We start from the raw sequence: 27475 nt of genomic DNA, 5'->3' as shown, positions 1-27475 counted from the left end.
TTTTGTGGCCTGGCAACTACTGCTATGTGTTTTGTCTACTACTTTCATCTCATTCCTTAAAAGAGGGCAAGGGACTGAGGCTGTATCATCACATGTATTAATTTAATGAGTTTTCTTAAGTACTGAAATTCCTAAATAAGCCTTTTTTTAATTTAAAATGGTTAATCTTAAATCAGAACCACCAAATTCGGCTTGAAATTAAGTATGGAAAGCACATGGTCTACTTAGATATTCTTTAAAATAAATTTTATAATGCAGAGAACAAAGTACTATCATAGGTAATTCACAGAATGATTTTATTATTATAAATTCAAAGAACTTCTAAAATATGTTCAGAGTTCAAGGACAAACTTTCATTTTAAGGATAACAAAAATAAAAGTGAAGAGTTAGTACACTAGTTTCACCGACCCACCAAAAGTAAAAAGAACTTCACATCCGTGACCAGTGTTGGTTCATACCCTGGAATATGACTCAGAGACAAAAACTCTGCATAATAACTATTTTACAAAATTTTCCCTATCCCTATGAAGATATACAATCAAATTTTCTCAAAATAGGATCTAAAAAGGGGGAAGGGGAATTCTTCTCTAGAGGAACAGTAATTATAAGCACACACGTGTATACATGTATATGTGTCATGTATTTGTGTATATATATGGCATGTTTACACCTGGGCCTACAGATTTCATTTACTGAATCATTACTATAGACGTAACTAGTCTGCTAAAAATCTCTGTCACAAGAATAAGAACGCGACCAAAGTAATGTTCTAACAGTTACTCATTTCAAAGCCAGGAATGGATTTTCCTAACGATTGTCTTGTATCTTCTCCACATGTTCGTTCACTATTTATACCCAGATATAACTTGCTAGCACACCAAGAAAGTATTTTATCAATCTCTACGTGTTTGCCAATGAGAAGTGGCTGAATCCAGATATATGAGAATCATCAGAATGCAGAAACTTCTTGGTGTGCATTAAACAGACAACACCGCATCCTGATATGTAAGTTATCAAAAACCTTTCCTTGATTTTTCGACAGCATCACACATACCTTTTTGAAACTCTCAAAGACTTACAGGACATCATCGCTCTCTCCCGGTTCTCATTTGTCTGACCACTAGCTGCCTGTATTTCCACAGCAGATTCCTCTTCCTGTGCCACACCTCAGCATTTCCCAAAGCATGGGATATATACCACAGTAGGTGGCACATATATAATAATGAATCACTTCATGAGAAAGTTATTAGCTTGTCAAACCCTTGGGCCGTCTAATTACAAAGTCTTACTGTTTTTTCATCTCATTTGGTTTTTTATTTACACTGAGTAGACTTAAACTCAGAGGATTTAACAGGCAACAATATCTAGCTAAAATTTAACACCATCAATTTTGGCATCATCACTTTCATTTTTGCATTGCTAATTGCTTAAAGCAAGTGATATTCATTTGCCATTTTTACTACCAATGTAAGGTTTCCCTTTAAAATAAATGTACTTAAGTAAGAGAGTCATTTAAAGAACAACAGTAAGGAAATAACTGTATTTTCAAGTGGTCCTAAAAAACTGATGTGTCAGAAACACTGTTCTGACCAGAAATGTGGCTATTTCTAAACTCAATTCTTTCTCCACATTTTCTCACTGTGATCACCTCAAATACTCAGCTAAGCTCCAGATTTCAACTTAAGATATTGTGCCAGCACATCTAATTCAATACCTCCAAATAAAACCCATTCTCTTCTCGATCACTCTATCACTACCAATACCACTAACAACTTCACCATCAAAAGCTAGCCAAATTCCCCTTTACCATTAGTCATACAATCTCAAAACCTAGGCATTAACTTTGTCTATTCACTGAATTCCAGCAGTTGCCACTTCATTCCACAAACACCTGTTGGGTTCCTGCTGCATATGAAATAAAATCATGTCATCTTAGAAAGTCAGTTCTTTAAAAACTTCATAACCTATGAGAAGAGAATCTGGCCTTCTGGGCTCTTTCTCCAAAATCTGGTGTGGAGAGGCACACAGGAGGACGTAAGATGAAACAGAACTAAAAAGGAATGCCTGAGAATATAAAAGTGGTTGTATTTCTAAATGATAGAAATAAAAGTAATACCTTCTTATTTTTCTGTATTTATACATTTACTATATTTTTATGATCAAGAAAAAAATATATTCCAAAAAATGTTCTCATCCAGACTTATTTACCCATTCCTATTCAAGCATCCTAGTTCAGACTCTCATTATGTCCTCTTGCCCAGCCTCTAACCTGACCTTTGTGAAGGCTGCTGCCCAATACATCATACATATGGTTGTGAGAATAATACTCCTGAAAAGTTACCTTTACTAAATTACTCTTCTGTTCAACAACTTTTAATGGCTCTCTATTGCCTATAACAAGAGTTACCTACTCTAGTAGCTTTTCAGGGATTACTATAATCTAACCCCAGTCCTATCAATATAAAAGAGAAAAAGGGTATTATCACAAGTCAAATATTAATGCTTTATCAGAAAGTTAAATGTAAGTTGAAACTATTTAAGACCCCAAATCTGGCACGCTATTCATAATCTGCAGGCACCATTTTCTCAATATTCCTAAAATTCAAGGTTTTATTATATACTCAATTTTTGAACGACTCCATTTTCGAGAACTACACCAACAATACAGATTGAGTTCAGCATGCAAACTACAGTCCAGTCAAAAGGTATTAATGGATTTATCCATACAACAAGGATATACTTATACTGAAGGAGAGATATGAGAAAATAATTAATGGAATTTCTAATGTTATAAAATCAATACTAGCAGGAAAATGCTAGGTTACCAGGCACAAAATAAATTAAGCTGAATATATCCAATGTATAGTTTTGCTCTAAGTCTCCATTAGTTTGAAGCAATTGGTATCTTTGTTCTGTAACATATCACCTAACGGTTCTAAACTCTGTAATATTTAGAAGGTATTTACTTAGCGCTTTTCTTATTAGTCCCTTTTGCCCAACAGCATGCCTTCTGGGCTGAAAGATAAAGTTGCAAAAAGCTCCTGCTCATACTGTTCTCCAACTCCCAAGGAACATCTAAATGCCTAGGGGATTCAGTTCTTATATCATTTCCAGAGAATATAAATCAAAACCTAGAAGCCAAAGCGTGGGAGAACTTTCTCAGATGTAAGAATTAAATGCCAGGTAAGAACTTTGAAAATCCTGAGATTGATTGACTCCTTAAATTTTGTGCCTTAGGTGCCTCCTTGTTCTACCCTAGTACTGGCCCAGGTAGAGCCAGGGATACTGCTAAACATCCTTAATGCACAGGACAATCCTTCACAACAAAAAACTACTGCCCCAAATGTCAATAGTGCTAGAGTTAAGAAACCTTGGTGTAAATGAAAGAACCCTGTTAGAATCCCAACTCTACAACTTATTAGCTAAGTGACCTTCAGCAAATTATATAACCTCTCTAAGACAGTTTCCTCATGTTTAAAATGGACATCATGTTTATGCCAAAGGATTTAGGAGGATAAACTGACACAGAACCTATTAGACACCTAAAAATGTTAGCTTCCATTCTTCAGAGAGAGAGTACAAAAACCTCTATCAGAAGCAGAGCTCTGGCACTCTCAAAGATAATTCCAAAGTTATGAAAGACACATGGTACCGTAATTGATTTATTTTCTCAATCTCCTATCAAAGTCTAAGCAACTTAGAGACTTTAAAGGCAGAGCCCTTACCTTTGCTCCTCAGACTCTAGAACAAAGTAAACCTTGGGTAAGTATCTGTTAAATGGCCAAATAGGCAAATACGTTCTAAGTATCTACCCACAACAAGGCATTCATTGCACTGCATTGGGGGAACTACCAAAGAATATAAGAAAACGTAATTCTTGTACTGCAGGAATTTAAAAATAGTAAGAAATACCTAACAAAACAAAATATACAGATACGTTTCATGGAATAGGCACTCAAAAAAAGCTCATGGGATGAGGGTAAAATTTGCATAAATGCTAAGGTCACAAATGAATATTAATTGCATGCACACAAAACTTAGAATTAAATAGATTTAATCAGGGAAAGGCCTATTTTTAATTAGTATAATCCTTCAGAGTACATGCAGCTAATATCTTCCAAAGGCAATGAAATGGTACACTTACTTAAAGAACAAACATCAAAATGACAAGTGCCATCATTTGTCCTTTTAGCAATACTCGGCTAAATTTCATAATTCATATGATGGTAGCATATTTAAACATATTCAAAGATGACTTTAAGCAGTTTTTTTAAACCACATTAGATTTTAATGGAAGCTTATCAAATTCCTAACATCCACAATCCATCTTAATTATCCTAAATGGTCTGAGACAGAGTAGACCAAAAGGGCTGATGCCCGAATGTCTGAGTACTTTGCTAAAAAGGCTGAGCTCCAGCATACCCAAAGTGTGTTAGAAGCAAGTTTTAAAATGCACAAATGTAACAATTATTTTTAAACCAACAATTTTAGAAAAATAGCAGTTCCTATCTAAAGCTTATAAATATAAGACACTGGGTTTGCAAATGTCAGCAGAGTTTTAAGATCCCTTTCTAAAGTAATAGTCTCCTGTTTTGCTTGGTATCTTTTGCCTTTAGTTTCAAAACTAAGCTTGCCAACACTATTCCTCTCAAAACCTCAGGAATTCCATTACTAGTTTTAAGCTAAATTAAAGGAAAATAGACGTATTCAACCCATGGCAGAAGTATGCACAAAGTGTTGTTGATGCTCATAAATAGACTGAGAAATTTAGACATGTCTGAAGGACAACGGCTGTATAGTCAACTGTTTTGCTCCACCATGGAACCAAATAGAAAGAGAATTATTGCTACACTTCAAGTTACACCAGCTCAGATACCTTTAAACCAACTGGGATATAATAGAACACTCTCTTTAAGTCAGAGCCTTTGTGTACACTTTCTTCAGGGAAGAATGGTTGGAGTACCCTTAAAGAAATCCACACGTAACCAAGATGTCACTGACTGTCCTCTCCCCCAGAACAATGCTTAAAATGCCTTCAACATTGCCCACTCACTTGCCTCCAAAAAAATATAAAAGATTAAAAAAAAAACAAAAACTATAAATGCTTTACAGATGGTTCTTTGTCTTATCACTAGAATCTTTTCTATTCCACTTTCCTATTCTCAGACTCTATAAACCTTCTGTCAATTACAGACATTTTCACTCTTCATCCCCCTCCATCACCTCCATCAAGTCTTAATTCATCTCAACTTACCTGAATTCCAGGTATCAGGACCTCCTGAATGGTACTAGTAAAAGGAAAGTTACTAAGAAGGAAAAGGAAGGAAAATCCTATCTTTTCCTCTTCCCAGCTCCCTCCCTCACCAGGTCCCAGCACAGCCAGGTAGCAACAAATGAAAGGACTTTCCATTTGTTGCTACCAACTTGAAGTTCATTCTACTGTAATATCTCCCTCTTTTACCTCCAACTCATTCACTACCCCCTCCAGGCATTCTGCTCTTAAGGTATCACCCTAACTCTCCAGTTCCAGGTAATGGAAATCACAACACAGCTCCATTAAGATAGGGATGCAGCAGAATGAATGAATTTCCACCAGTATTATTGAAGTGTTTCAAATATATTGCGATATAATAGGTTATCATTTTTTTATGGCTTGACCTAGTAAGCGAAACACCATTTTTATGCGACTTATTGGAAAAATAGGCTTCCAATTCCAAATTCCTTTTTTTTTTTAACTCACCCATCCCCTAGCCAAAACCCTTTCTAAATAATTCATTTACAAGATAGAGGCTACCTACGTTAAAAGAGTAAAATTACAAAGACTGCTAGTAATTAAAACAATACATTTTGGCAAAGTAAACAAGTGAATGTCGTCAGTAGTTTGTGCAATGCCAGTAATCAGTTTGCAATCACCTAATTAATAAAAATAAGGAAATAAATCTAGTTATAAATAGCATATAACCAATCAGTGATCATACTTCTACAAACATTGCCTTATAAAACTAATATTCTAACTTCAGAAAGGAATACACCAAGAACAATTTTGCAGTATTTATCAAAAATCTTGGGGACACGTGGGTGGCTCAGTTAGCTGGGTGTCCAACTCTTGATTTCACTGCAGGTCATAATCTCCCAGTTCCTGAAATGGAGCCATGCCGACAGCACGGAGCCTTTCTCTTCTCTCTCTCTCTCTCTGTCCCTCCCCGCCTTTTCTCTGAAGATAAATAACCATTTAAAAATAACTTTTATAAAAAACATTTTTTAAGTGTATCTACTTTGAGAGAGACAGAGACAGCACGAGTGGGAGAGGACAGAGAGGGAGAGAGAGAATCCCAAGCAAGCTCCATGCTGCCAGTGTAGAGCCCAACTCAAGGCTTGAACTCATGAAACCACGAGATCATGACTTGAGCCAAAGCCAAGATGGAACACTTAACCAACTGAGCCACCAAGGCGCCCCAACATTTAAAAAAAGTGTAATGCATATATGCATATATAATGCATACACACACACACACACACACACACACACACACACACACAGTACTGCAAAGAAATTCCACGTCTAAAACTTAAAGTACGGATATATTTGCAAAGGAGTGAAATATGCATACAATACTCAACTACCACATTATTTATAAAAGAAAAGATGGGTGGCTCAGTTGGTTAAGCATCCTACTCTTGATTTCAGCTCAGGTCATGATCTCAACGTTCATGAGTTTGAGTCCCCCAAGGGGCTCTGCACTGACAGTGTGGAGCCTGTTTGGAATTCATTCTCTCTCCTCTTTCTTGCCCCTCCCTGCTTGCAAGCTCTCTCTCTCTCTCTCTCTCTCTCTCTCTCTCTCTCTCTCCTCTCTCTCTCAAATAAATAAATAAACTCTTAAAAAAAAGTTACAGGGCGCCTGGGTGGCTCAGTTGGTGAAGCATCTGGCTTCGGCTTAGGTCATGATCTCATGGTTCAGGGGTTTGGGCCCCACCCAGCTGTGCTGACAGCTCAGAGCTTGGAGCCTGCTTCAAATTCTGTGTCTCCCTCTCTCTCTGCCCCTCCCCCACTAGTGCTCTGTCTTATCTCAAAATAAATTTTAAAAAGTTTTTTTAATTAAAAGATAGAAAACAAGCTTAATGTCCACCAAAAAGGGAATTTATAGTATATTCAATACAATGGATATTATGCAGCTAATAAAGAGTGAATATGGTTGTAAATGTAGAAAACTTGCTACAAACAGCAATTGCCTCAGGGGAAGGAGCCTGGTAGACAGGGAGGTAGGAGACTTGCTTTTACAATAAACCCTTTTGTACCTTAAATTTTGGATCTGTACACATATTGCCCTTTTGTTAAAAATTAAGAACTTCAAATTCATTAAGGAATTTAGACAATTCTCCCTGATCCTCTGACACATAAATAGTTCTACTCCTCATCTGTAGGCAGTGTTAACTAAGAATCTATGCTGCTAGAAGTTACCCAATAACCAACGTACTCATTTCCTCCTTGGTGAGAATATGCACCACTACGGCAACTTTGCACCAGTCGAAACAAAGTACAATAGGTGATGAAATAGATGAGGAATTTATCTCACCCAAAAGCAACCTTGATTACAGAAATAAAACTGGATGTAATATAATTTTGTCAGCACTGTGTGTCATCAAAAGGAAAAAAAAAAAACTGGCTGGAATTCCGGTTAAGGTCTAGATCTCAAATGGCTATATCACCAGAAATATTTAGTGAAGAGTCTAAGAAATGCCAAAATCATTTGAATCCAAAAGGCAGTTAAAAACAGGGGGGGGGGGGGGGGAAGGGGAAGACAAAGACAAAGTCGTGGCGCAGTAAGTTTCAAGTGCCAAAATAACAAACTTTTAAGGTATCGTTTTTAATGGAATTTTTCTCTTTATCTCTTAAATTCCGAGTAACATTGAACACAGCAGTCCCTCAGTAATTAAAACTCAAGAAATTGAAAGAAACAGTTCAAACTCTTTCTCAAGCTAATTTTTAATGTTGTTCCTTAATATGTTTTTGCTACTAGATGAAAAGAACAATTAACAAACAGCAGCTAATACTAATCTGATCCCCTCTTCTTCCTCTGCTTCCAAAGTTTATTATAATCTGACCGTTCGATTATAAACCAGAAAACTAGAAAAAAAATCTTGAAAGGGGAGTGGAGTATATAACATGATAATATTTAGAAAGAGGATCATATTTATTTTTTGTAAAATAAAAAATCCTTTATGGGGTCTCTTGTTAACAACACTGACTTCCATTTAAGCACACAGCTATATTGCTATGTACCATTCCAAATTTAGACTTCATGATCTGTTTAAAACAAAACAAAAAATCAAACTAAATAGCACAAAGGCTTGTTGTCATAACCAATTAGCCTAATGAGGTCTAGAATATATCTAGTAAATAAAGATGCTAGCTAGCATATCAAAAATAATCTATACATTCCTTTACCAGGTTCAAATATTCAGACTAATGCAAACAACAAACTAACTCATGAAATAAAGATATACTTAAAAAACAGGAAGTAGGGGTGCCTGGGTGGCTCAGTCAGCTGAGCATCTGACTCTTGATTTGGCTCAGGTCATGATCTCATGCTTCATGAGATCAAGCCCTGCATTGGGCTCTGCACTGGCAGTGTGGAGCCTGCTTGGGATTCTCTCTCTCTCTCCCTCTCTCTCAAGATAAATAAACGTAAAGAAAGAAGAAAGAAAGAAAAAGAAAGAAAGAAAGAAGAGAAAGAAAAGAAAGAAGAAGAAAGAAGAAAGAAAAAGAGAAAGAAAAAAAAAAGAAGAAAGAGAAAAGAAGAAGAAGAGAAAGAAGAAAGAAAGAAAACAGATAGTAAAAAGTTCCTCATCATTATTATGCAGAGTTTAAATATATCTTGACATTTACAAAATGGACAAGAATATTACCAACTGACAATGTTCATTTTATTCTAAATTATTTTACATTTATTATGGCTCAAGAGTGTCTGAGGTATTTGATATACACTCAATTAAAGAGTACTGCTAATCATAATATTAATTATAATCATATCAAACTCAGGGATCAACAACTAAACAAATACATATTTAAATTCATGTCAATGGTTTCCTATCTTGAGTCAAGGACCACCTAAAGTAAAACTGAGACCTCCTTAAGTTATTTTCAAGGTTTAAAAATTGCCTAATAGTCTCATATACTACCTGAAATACAGCTCTCTATGCTAACTGAAAAAAAAAAATTTCTATTTGTAATGCTGGAATTAAAACTCAATGTGGTAACACCAATTATCTCATAATGATCAGAAGCCCTGCTTGTAGTTATAGTCTTCAGTAATAAAAATAGAAAACCCAATGAATTATTTTGTAATACATGCATTTTACTTTGTGGGAAAACTTTTTCGGACTCTAACATCTGAAAACTAATGGAAATAAGGGTATTTTAAGGTTTGTTTGATGTTTTTTTTCTGTTCTAGAAAAGCAAAATGCAAACTAAAAATACATATCAGACTCTAAATATTGACAAACATTTATCAGCAAAAGGCTTATGTGTTCTTGGCGAGGACAGAAAGACACCCATGAATTACAAGAAAATATCTTCTTCTTTAAATCCTAATAGCTCAATTGATATTTCATGAAATAACAAGTAATGACATGGATAAAGATGACTGATTAGATCCCAAATTATGAAGGAAATTTAACAGAAGGGAGAGAAAAGTTTATGTCTGTGTTCTCTACTCCACTTTTCCCTTTTACAGTGTTTAATTTCACGATTACCTCAGCTGTTACAACACAAGATCTTAGCCATATTTCTCAAATATACACATCCAATATCAGGATGTATATATCAAATAAAACAAATATTGTAAGCCTAATTTTCACCTGGGAATGCACTCTCGTTTTTGTTTTTTTTTTTTAATTTTTTTTTTCAACGTTTATTTATTTTTGGGACAGAGAGAGACAGAGCATGAACGGGGGAGGGGCAGAGAGAGAGGGAGACACAGAATCAGAAACAGACTCCGAGCCATCAGCCCAGAGCCTGACGCGGGGCTCGAACTCACGGAGTGCGAGATCGTGACCTGGCTGAAGTCGGACGCTTACCGACTGCGCACCCAGGCGCCCCTGCACTCTCGTTTTTACATAGTACAAACAATACTAAAGTGCAACGTGAAACTAGGACCCAGAAGTAGAATAATTGTAAACCATGACCCCCAAGCATGACCTGAAGGACCACCCAAGACTACTCATTGAACTGGGTAAACCAGATGACCTGCAAGGCATCTAGCGCCTGCACAATTAAGAGGACACTCTATATTTGAATCTATACAGACTCCAGGTTACAAGTCCTGGGCTCTACCACTTATTATTTGCCTGACCTTGGGAATGTTACTCAACTCTCTGAGGCCTCAGCTTTCTCATCTATAAAATGGAAATAAGAATGCTAATTCAGGGGGCGCCTGGGTGGCTCAGTCGGTTAAGCGTCCGACTTCCAGTTCAGGTCATGATCTCACAGTCCGTGAGTTCAAGCCCTGCATCGGGCTCTGTGTTGACAGTTCAGACCCTGGAGCCTGCTTCGGATTCTGTGTCTCCCTCTCTCTCTCTGCCCCTCCCCTGCTCATGCTCTGTCTCTCTCTGTCTCAAAAATAAATAAAACATTAAAAAATAATAATAAAAAATTAAAAAAAAAAAAGAGGGGCGCCTGGGTGGCGCAGTCAGTTAAGCGTCCGACTTCAGCCAGGTCACAATCTCGCGGTCCGGGAGTTCGAGCCCCGCGTCAGGCTCTGGGCTGATGGCTCAGAGACTGGAGCCTGTTTCCGATTCTGTGTCTTCCTCTCTCTCTGCCCCTCCCCCGTTCATGCTCTGTCTCTCTCTGTCCCAAAAATAAATAAACGTTGAAAAAAAAAAAAAAAAAAGAATGCTCATTCAGGAGAAACTCTTTCAAATGGCCTTTACCTTATCATAATTTACAGAAATAAAGCCCTCCAAGCCCTCTATAAACCACTCCCTGATGCCCACCACAGGCTGACCACCTGCACCTGGTAGAGTCTTCCAAGTAGACCACTTTCTTGGCATGTCCCACCCTTCTGCTCTCAACAAATGAGCTGGATGCTTAACAAGAGCCGGCTGTTTCTGACAGATTATGAGTGCAAAAGGGGTGGTTTCTCTGAAAATTATGTTGAAAAGTTCAAAAGATTCAAAGGCTAATTGTTTTCTTAAAAGTTATTATGGAATTAGGTGTATATAAACAGCTTTAAAAGAATAAGGAAAAAAGCATAAACCACAGAAAGTGCCTTAAATTCTCTCTTCTATAGGAAATGGATACTGTTATGATATCTAATAGATTATGCCTCCTAGGTGTGGATTATGTTAAAAGACAATCTAGAATTCTTTTTTTTTTTTTAATGTTTATTTTGAGAGAGAGAGAGACAGACAGAATGCAAGCAGGGGAGGGGCAGAGAGAGACAGAGGGAGACACAGAATCCGAAGTAGGCTCCAGGCTCTGAGCTGTCAGTGCAGAGACTGACATGGGGCTTAACCTCAAGAACTGCGATATCATGATCTGAGCAAAAGTCGGACACTTACTGACGGAGCCACCCAGGTGCCCTGACAATCCAGAATTTTAATCAAAGAATCTACCCATAAAGAAAACACTGACACTGCAGAGGCCAAAAAATGGTGAAGGAATATAGTGTATATTTGAGTTAAAATTATAAACAGTGTATCAGTTTGCTAACCAACTTTTCAATTACCCTGTTCCATATCACGTATGTGATCTTCCTATCTAGATACCCCCAAAATTTATGGGAAAATTGTGAAGACTAAATAAACTACTTGCACAGTGCATAGCACTTAGTAACATTCAACTAAAAACTTTTGTTTAAGGGTTTATTATTATCCTGATGGTCTACTATTCTAGAATACTGCTATCTTCCAAAACATACAGAAAAGTAAAAGGTGTACAATTTCCTTGTATTCTGTTACTTTTGTGTTCATGTACCTTATATACACTCCATACATTATTAGCCATATAACTTCTGTGGTGGCCACCAGAGTGTCCCAGGATTATACTTAGCCATAAGGATAACATCACAGTAATGCATTAACATAGCAGCATGACCTTGCACTTGAAGCTGACAAGAACATGGGAGAAATGAATGAAGTGCTGGTGTGGTACCAGTGGAGGGAGCAGCCACTCTCTGATGAGGAACAGGGGAAAAGGTCAAGAATCCAGACTGAGGATAGTAACCAAGAGAGAACCGTAGAGACCAGAGAGAAGCAATGCAGAAACTGGCATCGCAGGTAACACCTGCAAACTAGGAGGTACAGGTAATGTAAAGAAGGATCTGGTGATTCAACCTCCTGCTCAGAACTGCTGACCACTAACAGAGATGTTAAAATGCTTTTCTAATTACTTAAAAGCAAATCACATTTTAAAAGTTCATGTCATTCTGACACTACAATCAATTTTCCTCTTCAAAGAAAAAAAAATGTTACATAAAGAAATGCACTCTAAAATTAGAACAGTGAAGTACCTTTTCACCTTATTAAGTCGGGGGTGGGGGGGGGGGGAGTAACACTAATATCCAATCTAACAAGGATACAGTGAAACATTACTAGTAATACTATGTAATACTATCCTCTTGGGGAACAATTTGACCAAATGTTTCAAGACTAATAAACCTTCATATCCTTTGTCTTAATATCACACATTTGGGATCTGCCCTAAGGAAATAACTAAAAATATGATGAAATCTATATGCTCAAAGGTGTTTTCTGCAACATTTCCTATAATAGTAAAAATTAAGTATGATGGTAACAGAAAATGTTTAATGTAATATTAAGTTAAAAAAAGCAAAGTTGAGCATTTGCTAAAAATATGATATAAAACATCATATGAAAAAGGCTGTAAAAAACTCCAAAATGATAACTATGAGAGGGTGGTTTCAAATTATTTTTTTTCCACTGTCTAACCTTTCTGAAATGTTATTTACTTCTGGAATAAAACAAATTATAGTTTTAAAATATACATCTCAAAAGGCTACATACTATATTATTCATTCACACAATATTCTCAAAATGGTAAAACTAGTGTTGGGTGGGGTTGTGAATATATACAGGTAACACGGGAGTTCTGTGGTGATGGAACAGTTCTGAATTTTGATCATGGTAGTGGTTACACAAAACTATACAATGGGATAAAACTGTATAGAACTACACACATACACACACAGAGATGCAAGGTTTAAAAAATGATTAAATCTGTACATGGTCTGTAGTGTAGTTAACAGTAATGTACCAATATCAACTTCCCGATTTTCATATGTATGACAGCTATATAAAACGTCACCATTGGGGAAACTGAGGTAAGAGTATATAGGACACGACTATTTTTGCAACTTCCTATGAGTCTCTACCTCATAATAAAAGTTTTTTTTTTTTTTTTAATGCCTATGCCTACTTACATATATATTAGGCACTTTTTTTTTGAGGGGGTGGGAGATAAAGTAATGTAAAATGAGCCATGAAATATATATCTTTCAAGACACTACTGCCTACTACTATTCACAAAACCACATGAGGCAAATAGCAGACTTTAGATTGAACCATAACTACTTAAGTCAGGCTTTAATAAAAGGCTTCAATTAAATGAAAGTATCAGTCAATTTTCAGATATGCTTAAGTGAATAGTTCTGAATCTCAAACCCTATACTTACATATTCCATTAAGCAATAGTCCTCAGAATTCTCTCCCTTGCCAGAAAAGTTTCAACAGATATAAATAAGATGTTTCTTACATATATTCAATTTAAATATATTAAGTGACTACACAGACAAAGGATATAATAGTTCATGACCTCTAAATTGTGCTACATGATAGCAATCACATCCACCTTGATTCTCCATTTTAACCTCAATGCCAAGCATGGCTCTTGATACCTACTAGTCTCCCAATAACTATTTACTGACTCAGTCATTCATTGAATGAATTCTGTTTTAGCCAAGATTCAATAATTCCTAAGTCCTTCAGCTTTAACTGAGAATGGGAGATAGAAGGTAGGAAGTAAGCGAAAAAAAGGACCAGATTCTACCAATTCACCAGGTCAAAAGATTACCTTAATCAACATGACATCTTAGTTTATCAATGCAAAAAGTGACCTTAAGAAAACCTTGAGTAATTTCCTCTGATGACCAAATCTTAAAGAATTGTTTAACAACTAGAAAAAGAAGTTGAACTAGTATAAGAAATCTGCCTCACCAACCTTCACCACCTAATGTTTTTTCCTAATATTTTATTTTATTTATTTATTTGAGAGAGAGAGAGAAGAGGAGAGAGAGAGAGAGAAGCAGTGGAGGGGCAGAGAGAGAAGGGAGAGAATCTCAAAACAGGCTCTGTGCTGTGGGCTTGAACTCACCAACTGTGAGATCATGACCTGAGCCGACATCTACAGTTGGACACTTAACTGACTGAGCCACCCACACACCCCTTCAACATCTAGTATTTTCAAGTAAACCAAATCTTTGCTATATGCAAATCCATCACTTTTTGATCTGAAAATCTTAGCTGGAGTTATGCAAAGCATCAAAAACCTCTCCCACACAAGCTCTAAGCTCTCAACAATCACATGTATATAATTATATGGTAATTATACATTATATCTATCTATATGCATATATAACATAAAACTACATAAGAACATGATTATAACAATACTACCTTATAAGACCCTCGTCAGAGAGCAACTCATGTCTACGTTATTTATTCACTCAAAAGTTCAAGGTACTGACAGTGTAACAGTGTACAAGACACACACAGACCATGCCCTAAGTTTACAGTCTATCTAATAACTTAAAAAGCAAGTGTAGCTAGTAAAAAGAATATTAAGTAAACCAGGGTTAAATTCCAATGCTACCTCTTATTAGCTATGTCTGTCTTAGTTTCCAGAACTATAAAATAAAATCATAAAATATAAAAATCCTTGGCAAACTAGAAAGCACTATACAAAGATAAGTTATATTACTGTACTTAGTTTTCATTAAGAAAAAAATAAAACACTAGGATACCTCCCTGCAGGTTGCTTATTAGTTGCAAAGGAAAAAAAGTAACTACACCATAAATAAACCAAACAACATTTGACCAAAATTTAAGGAAACAAGATACTAACCACCAGGGGTTACTTATAAGCTCTAAACTACACAATTTTATTATTTTATCTTACTTTTTAATGTTTATTTATTTTTGAGAGACAGAGAGAGACAGAGTGGGGGAGGGACAGACAGAGCCAAAACACAGAATCCAAAGCAAGTTCCAGGCTCCGAGCTGTCAGCACAGAGCCCATCGAGGGGCACGAACCCACAAACCACGAGATCTCGACCTGAGCTGGAGTCGGACATAAGCAACTGAGCCACCCAGGCGCCCCTAACCTACCATTTTAAAGTAGTATTAAAAATCACTCTGTAAAATTAATACACCAGAACAAACAGCAGAATCATATGCAAAGATTTCAGATATAGAAATTATCAGACAAATATAAAAGAAATATATTTAATAGGTTTTTTTAAAAATAAATTTTGAGAACATGGCCAAGAAAAAGCAGACTACCAAAAAATAATAAGGATAAAGCAGTCTTAAAACGGAACTTAATGAAAAAATAGAGTAGGTAAAAATTTTTAAAACTCAATGAACATACTACACAACATGGATGAACCTTAAAGACATTATGTTAAGTGAATAAGCCAGACACAAATGGACAAATATTATATGATCCATTTATATGAGGTATAGAATAGCCAAATTCATAGAAACAGTAAGTATAACAGTTCCTGCCAGGGGCTAGTAAAGGGAGGGAAATGGGAAATTATTGTTTAATGGGCACAGGTTTCAGTTTGTGATGATAAAAAAGGTCTGGAGATGGACAGTGGTGTTAGTGAATGTACTTAACATCACGGAACTAACAGTTTTAAAATAGTTTAGGAGCACCTGGGTGGCTTAGTCGGTTAAACATCTGATGCTTGTTTTCAGCTCAGGTCATGATCTCACAGTTTCATGAGTTCAAGCCCTGGCTCAGGCTCCACAACGTCAATGTGGAGCCTGCTTGAGATTCTCTCTCTCCCTCACTGTCTGCACCTCTGCAACTTGTGCTGTCTCTCTCAAATAAATAAAAGTACTTTAAGAAAATAAAAGTTTAAAGTGGTAAGTATATTTTACTATAAAAATATCATAGTTAAAACAAAGTGAAAAAAATTTTTAATTCAATAAACTGGTTAAACACAGCTGAAGCAAGAATTAGCCAAATGGAAGAAGGATCTAACTGTCCAGAACACAACACAGAAGATAAAGAAATGGAAATATGAAATATAAAAAATGAAATATGACAGGTAAGAGGCATAGAGGGTAGAGTAAGAAGACTGAGCATACTTCCATACAAGTTCCAGATTAAAAAAAATACAGAAGATAAAATTTGAGGAGAAAATGGCCAAAAGTTCTCCAAAATTTTTGCAAGAGACCACTCCTCAGATTCTATGACCTGGTGAATTCCAAGCATGATAAATAAAAAGAAATCAACTTCTAGACATACCAAAATACGGTGTGCAAAACAGATTCTAATATTCTAAATATAGCTATAATAAAACAACAGGTATCTGTAAAAGAATGGCAATTAGATGGATTACAGATTTTTCAAAGCAACAGAAGCCAGAAGAGATGGAATAAGAGCTATATGAACAAAGAATGCTAACTGCTAACACAGAATGCATACTCAGAAAAACCCATCTTCAGGAATGAGACTTAGATATATTTTCAAACAAATGAAACATTTTCCAACAACAGACCCTCACTAAAGAAAATTGTAAAGGATATGTTTCAGGCAGAGACAAAATGGTCTTAGATCCCAGACAAGAGGTCTGAGATGCAAATGGGAATGATGAGCAAAGACATTTGTAAATACAGAGGCAAATTAAAGCAAGTGTTTAAAACAATATCTAATTTGTTGGGATTAAGGAAAAACTAAAATAAAGGAAAACTACATAAAATTTAACTTCCAAACTGGAATAAAGGGAAATGAATTTTTTTAATTCATTAAAATAAAAAGGAAAAGGGAATGATTAACACAAAATTTAGATGGTGGTGACTTAGAACACATGTCAGAGAACACAAATGGTGAGGAGTATAAAGGGACTCCAAAGATACTAGCAACGTTCTATTTTTCCAGCTAGTTAGTGGTAGTTCATTGTTTATCTATCTATCTATCTATCTATCTATCTATCTATCTATTTATTTTTAATGTTTATATATTTTTAAGAGAGAGAGTGAGACAGAGTGTGAGCAGGGGAGGGCCAGAGAGAGGGAGACACAGAATCAGAAGCAGGCTCCAGGCTCCGAGCTGTCAGCACAGGGCCCAACGTGGGGCTTGAACTCACGGGGGCTCAAACTCACAGACTGCCAGATCATGACCTAAGCTGAAGTCGGATGCCCAACCAACTGAGCCACCCAGGCGCCCCAACTGTATAATTATTTAAATTGTACATTCAGTACACTGTATACTCTTGTAATAAAAGTAAAATTTAAAAATTAACACAGAAGAAAATAATCAAGACTAGTGATCACTCTCTAAAAATAATAGATTATTTCACAAACTTTGGTCTTAAAAATTGAAACAACGGGGGCCCATCGATGGCTCAGTCAGTTGAGCCTCAGACTCCTGATTCTGGCTCAGGTCACGATACCAAGGTTGTAGGACCGAGCCCGCTTACGATTCTCTTTCCCTCTCCCTTTGCCCTTCTCCCCCACTCACTCGCACCCTCTCTCTCTCTCTCTCTCAAATTAAAAAAAAAAAAATTGAAACAATAAAAATTTTATTTCATTTAAGAAACACTTACCAAGTGCCTAATCTTGGCTTATAACTGAGCTGAGGAGTGGCAGAAAGATTTCTAGCCTCACACAAGTGAGGCTATTCGCAATTAAACTAATTAAAATTAAATAAAATTTAAAAGTTCTCCTATAAAACTAGACACACTTTAAGTGCTTGGTAGGAATATGAGGGTCACTATATTGAATAGCAGACTTAGAACATTTCCATCATTACAGAAAGTTCAATTAGACACTGCTGCGATATTTTTTATAACACTAGAAATATGTTGATAATTGAATAATCTTAAAATATAAAAGAACATCTTAAAATTGATTAAATCTCCTTTTAAAGTCATTTTATTTCTATGAAACTACAGCTTCTTAGTAGTATTCAAAACCGTTTGATGTTTGTTAAAAACCTATAAAGTGTCAATAATTGCCCACAATCCCATGTCCCACCAAAAAGCATTCAACACAGCATTTTCTTTTATGAGCCAAAATAAATGGTTAAGCACAGTTGCCACTAAACAAGCCATGTCATAGGGATATGAAACTCCCCAGGATGAACATATCGCTCCTTTTGGGGGGCACCAATTTTAGCCGACAGTGCTTTAAAATACTGTTTACATCTACATAAAATAGCAAAATGTGAAATTCATGTGAATTTTTATAGGAATCATGAAGTTTTCTACCTAGAGCAGGACTCTTTGGGCTACCTCTCCAGACTTCTGAGCATACCATTCATTTCTGCCATCAGGAGTATTTCCAAGGAAAAATGTAAACATTTTTAAAATAAACGAATTCTATACGAGTCTTTTACTTACCAGAAACAATGATATACAACAAAACTCTATAAAACAATAACATCCTTAATATCTAAAGCAATAAACCTCCAGTTTCCTTTAACATTAAAAGACAGAGGGCCTAAGCTATTTCAACTTAACCTGAACATTTTCCTTTAGGTATTCTAACACATATTCAGTATTTCTATAGCACTCGCAATTCTTAAAATTACCTATCCAAAAACACTAAAAGGAAACCAATGTTAAGCCTTAATTTAACAGTAATTTGGGCTTCTGCACCTTAAGTTTTCGGCCCCCCAGTGCTAAGTGAACGAGGGAGTAAAAACACTTCCCATCTAGACAACTGAATGTAATTTCAATAGTGCTTATGCTAATAATTGGTTTGTGTCCCCAGGAGGACTTCTGTGGCTCCACTTACATAACCCATTATGCAAAGTGCTGAACTATTCTTTCTCTAGAAAGCATTTTGAATACTGATATTTGTACAAGGTTTACTTGCTATATTAAAAAAGCTTTTCGTACTCTAGCTTCAAAGATCTTCCCTGCAGAAGAGGTGAAAAGGAAAGCCAATTTCTACTACTTCACTATGTCAAAGGCTAGTTATTTATCTTGTTGGCTAATCAACAGAGTAATGTCTTAGAGCAGCACCCCCAGACAGCCCCCATAATTTACCAGTTTCCTCTCGAGACTCTGGTTAGGAAATACAGCTTTAAATAATTTGAAGCAACCTGTCTGAATTGAAAATAATCTGAACTGCTCCTTGAAGGTCTTCATGTAAAACTTCACAACATTAAATTCAGCGGTGGTGAGAATCAAAATACAGCCCCTATTGGGTAATGGAAGGGTAGAATGTACCCCAAACCTAACGTGACTATGTATAATATATTGGATAAGTAATCTCCCCCAATTCCCTGGTTCTGTTTAAGCCAAGATTTTCAAATCTCACAGAACCATAATCTTAAAAACAATAACATCTGGGGGGACACGCATAATCTTAAAAACAATAAAACTGGGGGACATGCATTGAGTTGCCAACTATTATTTTGACAAGAACATTTAAAAAGAAAATAACTGTCAATTACCACCAGCATTATTTCATAAAAGAACTAATATGCTTACATCAGAAATGGTAAAGATACTTTTAGAAAAAATACTGTCTTTTAAATTCAACAGATCTAGTTTTATGAAAAGCTAACTCATTCTCATTTCAGACAAGTGAGAACTCTCACGGACTACACTTCATAGTCCAGCACTAGGGAACCACAGGTCTAAGCAGCTAACTCCCACTTGGAAAAAGAAAACAACGGTAGGACATGCCCAAACCAAATATTAACCTATTCAATAATGAGGAAATAGAGGCTTGGAGAGGTTTAGGGACTCTCCCAACGTCACAGACCAAGAATTTTGACACAGATCTGTCTAATTCCAGAGTCAGAGTTACTAACCATTATGCTAAGTTTCCGCTAATATCCTTTCAGTGGTATAAAGATCCATCCTAATCCAGTCACCTTTGTGACCAATGACAACTGAGGAATTTCCAAGACAGCTGGCTAGAGGTGTACTTCCCTGGCCATCACTCAGACTAAAGCTAAATGGAACTCCTGACCTTTGCCTCAATAATACCAGGCTCACTGCAACTAAGCCAACCAGCCCAGACAAAGCACACACAAACCCCCCTGCCTCCAACAACACTGACGCAGGACTCTTAGGACATTCCCAAGTGCCTGATATAGTAAAAAAACATATTCCTCAAAAACAAAAGGGATATATTAATCCTCAAGAAGGAAATAAGCACTTCCATGGTTACTCAGTCTAAAAATAATAAACTTGCCCTCATAAAGTTACAACTCTAAGCCTCATTCCTTAAACTATTACAATTTTTTACACATTAATACACAGGTTCCCCATATTTAAGTATCTAAACAGAAAACTACAGGAAATTCTAAAAATCTATAGTACTTAAATAGTTCCCAAATAAAAATACATAGTTTTTATATATGTATCATTAGGTGATGGATAAAAGTATCTTACAATTCTATCCCTCTAGAATAATCAGAACATTAAAGACAAAACTGCTTATGTTAATCAAAAGTACTTATAAAAGAGAGTTGGAAAAAAAATACATAATTAGGGGTGGCTGGGTGGCTCAGTCAGTTGAGCCTCCAACTTCGGCTCAGGTCATGATCTCACGTTCATGGATTCGAGCCCTGTGTTGGGCTCTGTGCTGACGGCTCAGAGCCTGGAGCCTGCTTCGGATTCTGTGTCTCCCTCTCTCTCTCTGCCCCTCCCCTGCTCATGCTGTCTCTCCCTCTCAAAAAATAAAACGTCAAAAATTTAAAAAAAAAAAGTATGTAATTAAATACCATTTTCTATAAAAGGCACTATTAGCAGCCAGTAGGAAAGGAAGGCACAAAAATATATTTGAATATTCAGAGACTCTTGATATCGAAATCAAAATTAAAAGTCACATACATAATAAACAGAATACTTATCAGAGATTTGCTTCCAAATCCTCACATATCACTTGCCAGCAAATGCCCAAAAGAAAAGACCAAACAGCTCTTAAGTAATCAAAGCCTAACACTCTGGAACAAATGACTCTGAAATAACCATCCTCTATGAAATGGGGTAACAGTAGCATAATATTCTTGTTAGCAATGGCAAAAAAATTGTATTTCCCGACTGGATTTTCAATAATCAGATTCTTTGTACTCCTGAATCTGCAATGAGAGGGAGCAGAATACAATACAGACTATATTTATTTTCCTCCTGTTTTAAACAGATGCCATCTCAAATAAAGGTTCACTTTTTTTTCTTCCCTCATAAACTCTCCCCTGGCTCTTTCATCTCCTTATACAGATTCAACAAGTGCATCTATTTGTATTGTCCTCTACACCCATATTTAATATATGCCTAGCACTGACCTCTCTCATGAACTACAAACCCACATTTCCAAAAGCCTCTGGGCATTTCCAGTGTTTTGCAAGTACATAAAAAACTCAACATATTCAAAACTGATCACACTATGCACCTCCTTGCCTAGATTTCTAATAACAGTACCACCATCACCATCACCCATACTTAAAATGAGTATAATTTTCAACTTCCAGTTCCCCCCAACCTTCCCCCAACAATTGCTCCTCCCCCCGCCCCATCTCAATGCCACTGCCCTTGCCCAATATGTATATTGAAAGTTGGCTTTCTACAACCATTTTACATATGATACTATTAGACCTCGTTGTTTCTCATTAACTCCTAAATACAGCATTTAAATATGTTCCTCAATCCAACCCCAGTTAAAATTTCAAACCGCATCTCTCATTTCCAAAAATCAACCCTATATTCTAAGTAATCTGTCCACTAACTTTTCTGTGTAAACGATGGCCTTTCCCACCTCCACACTTGTGCTTACCTCATTCCCTTTATTTGAAAAGCCTTCTTCATCCACCTACTACCAACCCTTAAATTTTTGTCTTAGCAAAGTCTTACCCTCTGCAATGGTAAAATCAGGTTACCAGTTTATTGGGAGGCAGCATGATATAGTGGAAATGCACGGGCTTTGGTGCCAGGCAGACCTGGATTCAAACGGAGACTCAGCAACTTAAGATATTTGAGTATTGCCCTCATGATTAAGAAAGATGCTTATATGTTGTTGTGAAACTTAGAAAATGTACGTGAGTCCAAGAGCATAAAGCATAGTGCTAAGCGTTCAACAGCTTCAGAGCTACCTTCATAAATATTATTAACCTCCACTTTTTAGCTGATTACTCCAGTTAAAAATGAACCAATTTTCCTTTCATAGAATTCCAAACTTTGGGTCAAACCACTCACACAGTAAGCATTTACATATTTTTATACAGATACCTTACATCCCCTTCTAGACTTCAAATTCATAAAGACCAAAAACTTAATCTTTGTATACTATAATGCCTAACAGTGCTTTTCATGAAACACAACACCCACCTCCCATTAGAAAAATTTAATATGCCTAACAATTCAATTCACCTCTTCATGATTTCTGACACATCCTAGGAAATTACTGCCAAAACATGAATTTTAATGCTTTTGGCCATATCTTTATTTGTTCCTACATGGTTGCCTGACATAGCTTGATGCCTAACAGCAAAAGTTCAGTATCCAATGAATTGACTTGAATAATACAATAAAATTTACAATGTAAATGTTTAATATCTATTGAATGAACTTGAGCAGAATAAAATTTACAGTACCTAAGGGCACCTGAAATTCCCCAATTACCTTCTTCTGCTCTTACAATTCTTTACATACTTCCCTTCTAAACACATTAGCTATCATACTCTCAGTATGGATTCAGAATCATGTCTAACTTGACTCCTTTTGCAGATTTTCTTTATTCCAATATTACAACCAGAAGCTCTAAACAATTAAGTACTTCATATGACTAAGAATCTAGAGTTCCTATCTAAAACATGGGCAACTAATCTTCCCTCCACAATTTTTTCCAGGGACTTTAAAAACCATCCACCCTTTGACCAATCAATAAAGGAATAAAAGAAACCATTTAAAAATCATCCACCCTATGCCTGTTGAAAATCAACAACACTAAAATAAATGTTCTTGTCCACAGGAGAGCTCACTGAAACTTATCACTTCAGTCTACTTTCCCTAATTCATGATATTACCTTCCCTTCCAGTAGTGGGAGGAGAATGAGGTAAGTCCCAAAAAAACTACAGTGTATGTCCTAATATAAGCACAAGATGAGAAATGCAGCAAAGTGTCACTGGTTTCACAAAGCTGGTTTTGTGTATACTTGCATTGCAAAATCAGTGGTCATCTGCAGACAGCCACAACCTGCAGTAACCACATTTTCTTGTGATAATTTAAAAATCACTATTAAGTGTGGAAAACCCTTATCTCCTACAAACCTTCCAGCAGTTTATTATATAAAATCTGTTCACTAAAAAAACAAAAAAAACAAAAAAAAAAACTACCTACATCACTTTCTCCTCCTCTAGGAAACTCTCAATTTGTCGGAGGTAAACACTTCAAAATATAGGTTAAAAACACACACCCAGGAAACCCCTCTGCCCACCTGTGTGCACCCTCTGCAATGCAGCACAATTGCAACAGTATACGGAACCCCGATGGAGTTACTGAGAAAAAAAAATTTTTTCTTTAAAGGTTAAGGAAAATGACAGTTCCAAATATGAAGGCATACAAACTTCGGGAAAGAGGGGATACAAGAATTCGCCAACCCTCTGCAATTAATTCATGCAATAACCGCAAACTGAACTCATCGTTCAACTGTGACTTCAGATGGCCACAAGAATTAGGAGTGCATATTAGAGAACAGCATCCTTAAGCCTGCAAGAAAAAAAAGAACTCATCTCAACTACTGACTTTGCTCGAGCAAGTTGTTTTTCTAAGTGACTTCAACAACAGCTTGAGCAAGCTTTCCAGTGAGTAAAGATCGTGGGAGACACGCTGGTGCCACACTGACCTACGTATCCAGAACCGGTCCCGAGAGCAGTCCAATTCGATCCCGGGAAACCCCTAGGCGGGTCTGGACGAAAAGCTTTGCAAAGGATCCCCCGCATCTACACAGGCATCGCCCAGCTCTGGGACCGAGGAGACGACACCCCTGGGACCCAGGCTAATTACTGACCCGAGGACAGAGCCAAAGGATGCAAAAGTCGGGAACTGGAACCATGACAGAGTCTGGTGTCCAGGTTCCCAGCCTCATGTCGACACAGAAAACCAAATCCGAAATGCAGCGCGAAGATTTGGGGGAGCAGAAATGAGGAGGTCGGATGGACGGAGGCCCAGCCCATCCCCACTCTGAAGTCCCAACGGCTACAACAGCTCCAGGAACCCCCTCCTCGGCTCCGCCCCGCCTACCCCAAGGCCCGGCCGCCCGCTTCTTCCCGCCCGGCGGACTGTGCGAGAACGTCGGCGGTCATCAAGCCCCTTCCCCGAACCCCGACAGCCGAGCCCGCAACGTAGAGCGGGCAGCGGGGGCCCGAGAGCACAAGCCCTGACGCGGCCGGCGGCAGTCCGGGTGTGCTCCCCCGGCCACTCACCGTCGGCCTGGACGTTGGGAGGGAGCAGGCGCGGGTCGGCGGCCGCGGACCTCCGGGCTCCGACCAGGGCAGGAGCCCTTACGCGGAGCCGATCGAGCCACAGCAGCTGTGCCTACCAGGCCTCTCTCCGGCCCGAACCTTGGAAAAGCACTTCCGGGGGAGCGGGGGAGGGAAGGGTTTTGGCACCGGAACTGCTAGCGGGCCGGAGCTGCCAGGGCCTCCCGGGCGGGGTGGGGCGGGACGGGGCGTGGCCTCTCCCGCCTAGCGCCGTAAAACCGCCCCCAGACTCGTCACTAACCCTTTCGGCCCCGAGGCCCTCTGCATCTTCAGGCTATGGTTGCGTCCCTTACTGCTCTTCCAGTTATTCCACTCCAGCCACCTAATTTTCCAGACCATGAAACCGAGGATCGGGGAATTTGGGTGCAGGGGTCTAGCCTCACAACCGGCCTTCCGACTCCAGTATTTTCTCCACTCCAGTCCGCCTCCTTTAAAAATAATGGTAGTTAACATTTTTTTGAACGCTAACTCCACACAGGCACTGTATGTACTACGCGCTTCGGATGCTTAACTCAGTTAATCATCCCCAAGCCCCTTGAGGTTGCTGTTATCTACATGTTGCAGGGGAGGAAGCCGGTCAAACCCAATACCATAAACAGTGGCTCTTGATTTTAATTTGTGTGTGTGTGTTTAAATCTCGTCTACCCCTAACGAGATTTTTAAGTTCTTTAAGGACAGGAGGCAAATTATATTCCTATATTTCAGCATTACTTGGTATTTGAACAGAAGCCAAGAGCTGGGAGACTCAAATCTTGGCTGAATCCTGTTATTTACTCTTACTCTTTTACCTTGAGCAAGTTGCTTGCCCTCTCTAAACCTCAGGTTCTTCATTTGCCGTGTGTGTGCACATATATATGTAATCACCTCCGGATTGTTGTAGGAATTCAAAATGAAAATGCATGATAAACGCTTCGGTGTACCTAGTAACAAGTAAGACTGGGTAAACGTTAACAATTTCCATACTCCATCATCAATAGGAACAATTTCCCCGGATCAGGATCACTCTAGCAGGGGGTAATTTGGAAACTGTGGGTTAGCAGTAAGCGATAGAAAAGGTTAGTTAAGGAAATAAAGAGTAGAGGATTTTGCAATCGTAAAAATGAAGGTAGGTAAGCCAAAGAATGTCCTGGGGCCAGCCTGGATTCTTGTGACACTGTGAGCTGGGACAGTATGAGGACCTACAGAGCCAGATGCCAAGCAAGGAAAGAAGGGAAAGAAAAAGAAAAAAAAAAAAAAAATCCTGAGTCACAAAATCAGGAAGGCACTGAACATTTGAGGCAGATTCTGTATCTGAGGCCAGACATGGGAGGGAGGGTGCGGGAAACTCTTAGCATGCATACTATCTGCAAAACAAATTTACAAGCATCTCTTAAAACTGTGGGGGAGGAAGATTTCTTAAATTTTCTACTAAGAAAGGCAGGGAAATGGACATGGTTCAGAACCCGTTATTATGAATTTAAGTTGTAAACAATGCCTTTGCCACTGGCTTTATTTACACGGCCGTCTTGTTTATTTTATTTTTGTGATTGCAGAAGTGTTTGTAAATACTTCCCTAATACCCAAAGTTAAGCAACTTTCGTGCCTTGAAGTGTGAAGAAGTGAAAAACAGAGCCCAGGTTGGCAGGAGTCACTAACTTCTCTTTCCACCAAGGAGCTTATAGGGACAGTGAGAAGAAACCTGAATCGCAGACTTTGTTTGTCAGGCTCTCACAGGACGCTAGAGGTCTGTCGCCCAACCTAGTTTATGTAACTAGTAAGTGGTGCAGTCAGGATTTGAATGTGGGTCTGTCTCCTCAGATACTTTTCACTACTTTGCCAGTGGTTCTCAAACTGATAAGTGCATCAAAATTACCCAGAGATCTTGATAAAGCACAGATTGCTGGGCCCCACCCCTAGAATTTCACTTAACCACACACAGCTAGTGCTTCTCCAGAGATGTAGCCCCTGGACTAGCTACATCAACATCAACGTTGTCTGTAAACTTGTTACAAATGCAAATTATTAGGCCCCACTCCAGACCTTGTGAATCAGAAACTCTGGGGTGGGTTCCAGGAATTTGTGTTACAACAGGCCTTGCAGGTTACTCGATACATTCTCAAGTTATAGAAACACTGCACTCCACTCTCTTGTCTTCCACATTCATCTCTCTCTCTCTCTCTCTTCTCTCTCTCTCTCTCTCTCTTTTTCTAATTATCCACAACAGGAATAACTCTAGTGAAGCAAAAGTTCTCCCATTGGATTAAATGATGTGTTGAAACACTTTATTTATGTATGCTCTCAAAGGGAGATGAGGCTAGAAAAATATTAGTATTCATGGAGGATTCTTTTTGATTACTTTAAATCTGTGCCGAAATTTAACCAGATAATGCTGGGTTAGGGGAGGAACTAATCTTATTTGGGAACTACTCTGTGGCAGGGCTTTACACGCATTTTCTAAATCAGTCTTCACTCTACTAATACGAGGTTTTATGGTCTTCAATTTACAGACGAGAAAAACTGAAACCTAGGTGAAATGATTGACTTAAGGCCACATTGTTATTAAGGGGCAGAAATCTGGATTGTTCCAACAAAGATTTCTCTAATTGCAAAACTCCTGCTCTCTCCACTCCGTGGCAGGAGCTTGGAGAACCAAATTCCAGTGTGGGCTCCGCACCCAAACTATGCAACATTGAGTAAGCGATTTAATCTCTATTTCAATTTCTCCATCTATAAATAATGTTATCATAAATCT

The 27475-nt window shown here is 37.8% G+C and overlaps 1 protein-coding gene across 2 annotated transcripts in view; it reads right to left on the bottom strand.

The window, feature by feature from the left end:
- The window catches only part of FRS2 (fibroblast growth factor receptor substrate 2), a 112215-nt gene extending 87389 nt beyond the window's left edge, over nt 1-24826 (bottom strand). The window contains exon 1 of one of the 2 annotated variants that reach the window (XM_030323193.2): nt 24688-24826. The gene's annotated coding sequence lies outside the window, so the exon portion shown is untranslated. The remainder of the gene's footprint in view (nt 1-24687) is intronic. The other variant, XM_030323194.1, reaches the window with a different exon arrangement.
- Nucleotides 24827-27475: the final 2649 nt, after the last annotated feature.

The sequence above is a fragment of the Lynx canadensis genome, chromosome B4 (assembly GCF_007474595.2).
Source record: "Lynx canadensis isolate LIC74 chromosome B4, mLynCan4.pri.v2, whole genome shotgun sequence".
NCBI lineage: Eukaryota > Metazoa > Chordata > Mammalia > Carnivora > Felidae > Lynx > Lynx canadensis.
Note: the sequence above shows the minus strand (reverse complement) of the source record. Positions and strands in the feature narration are given on the sequence as shown.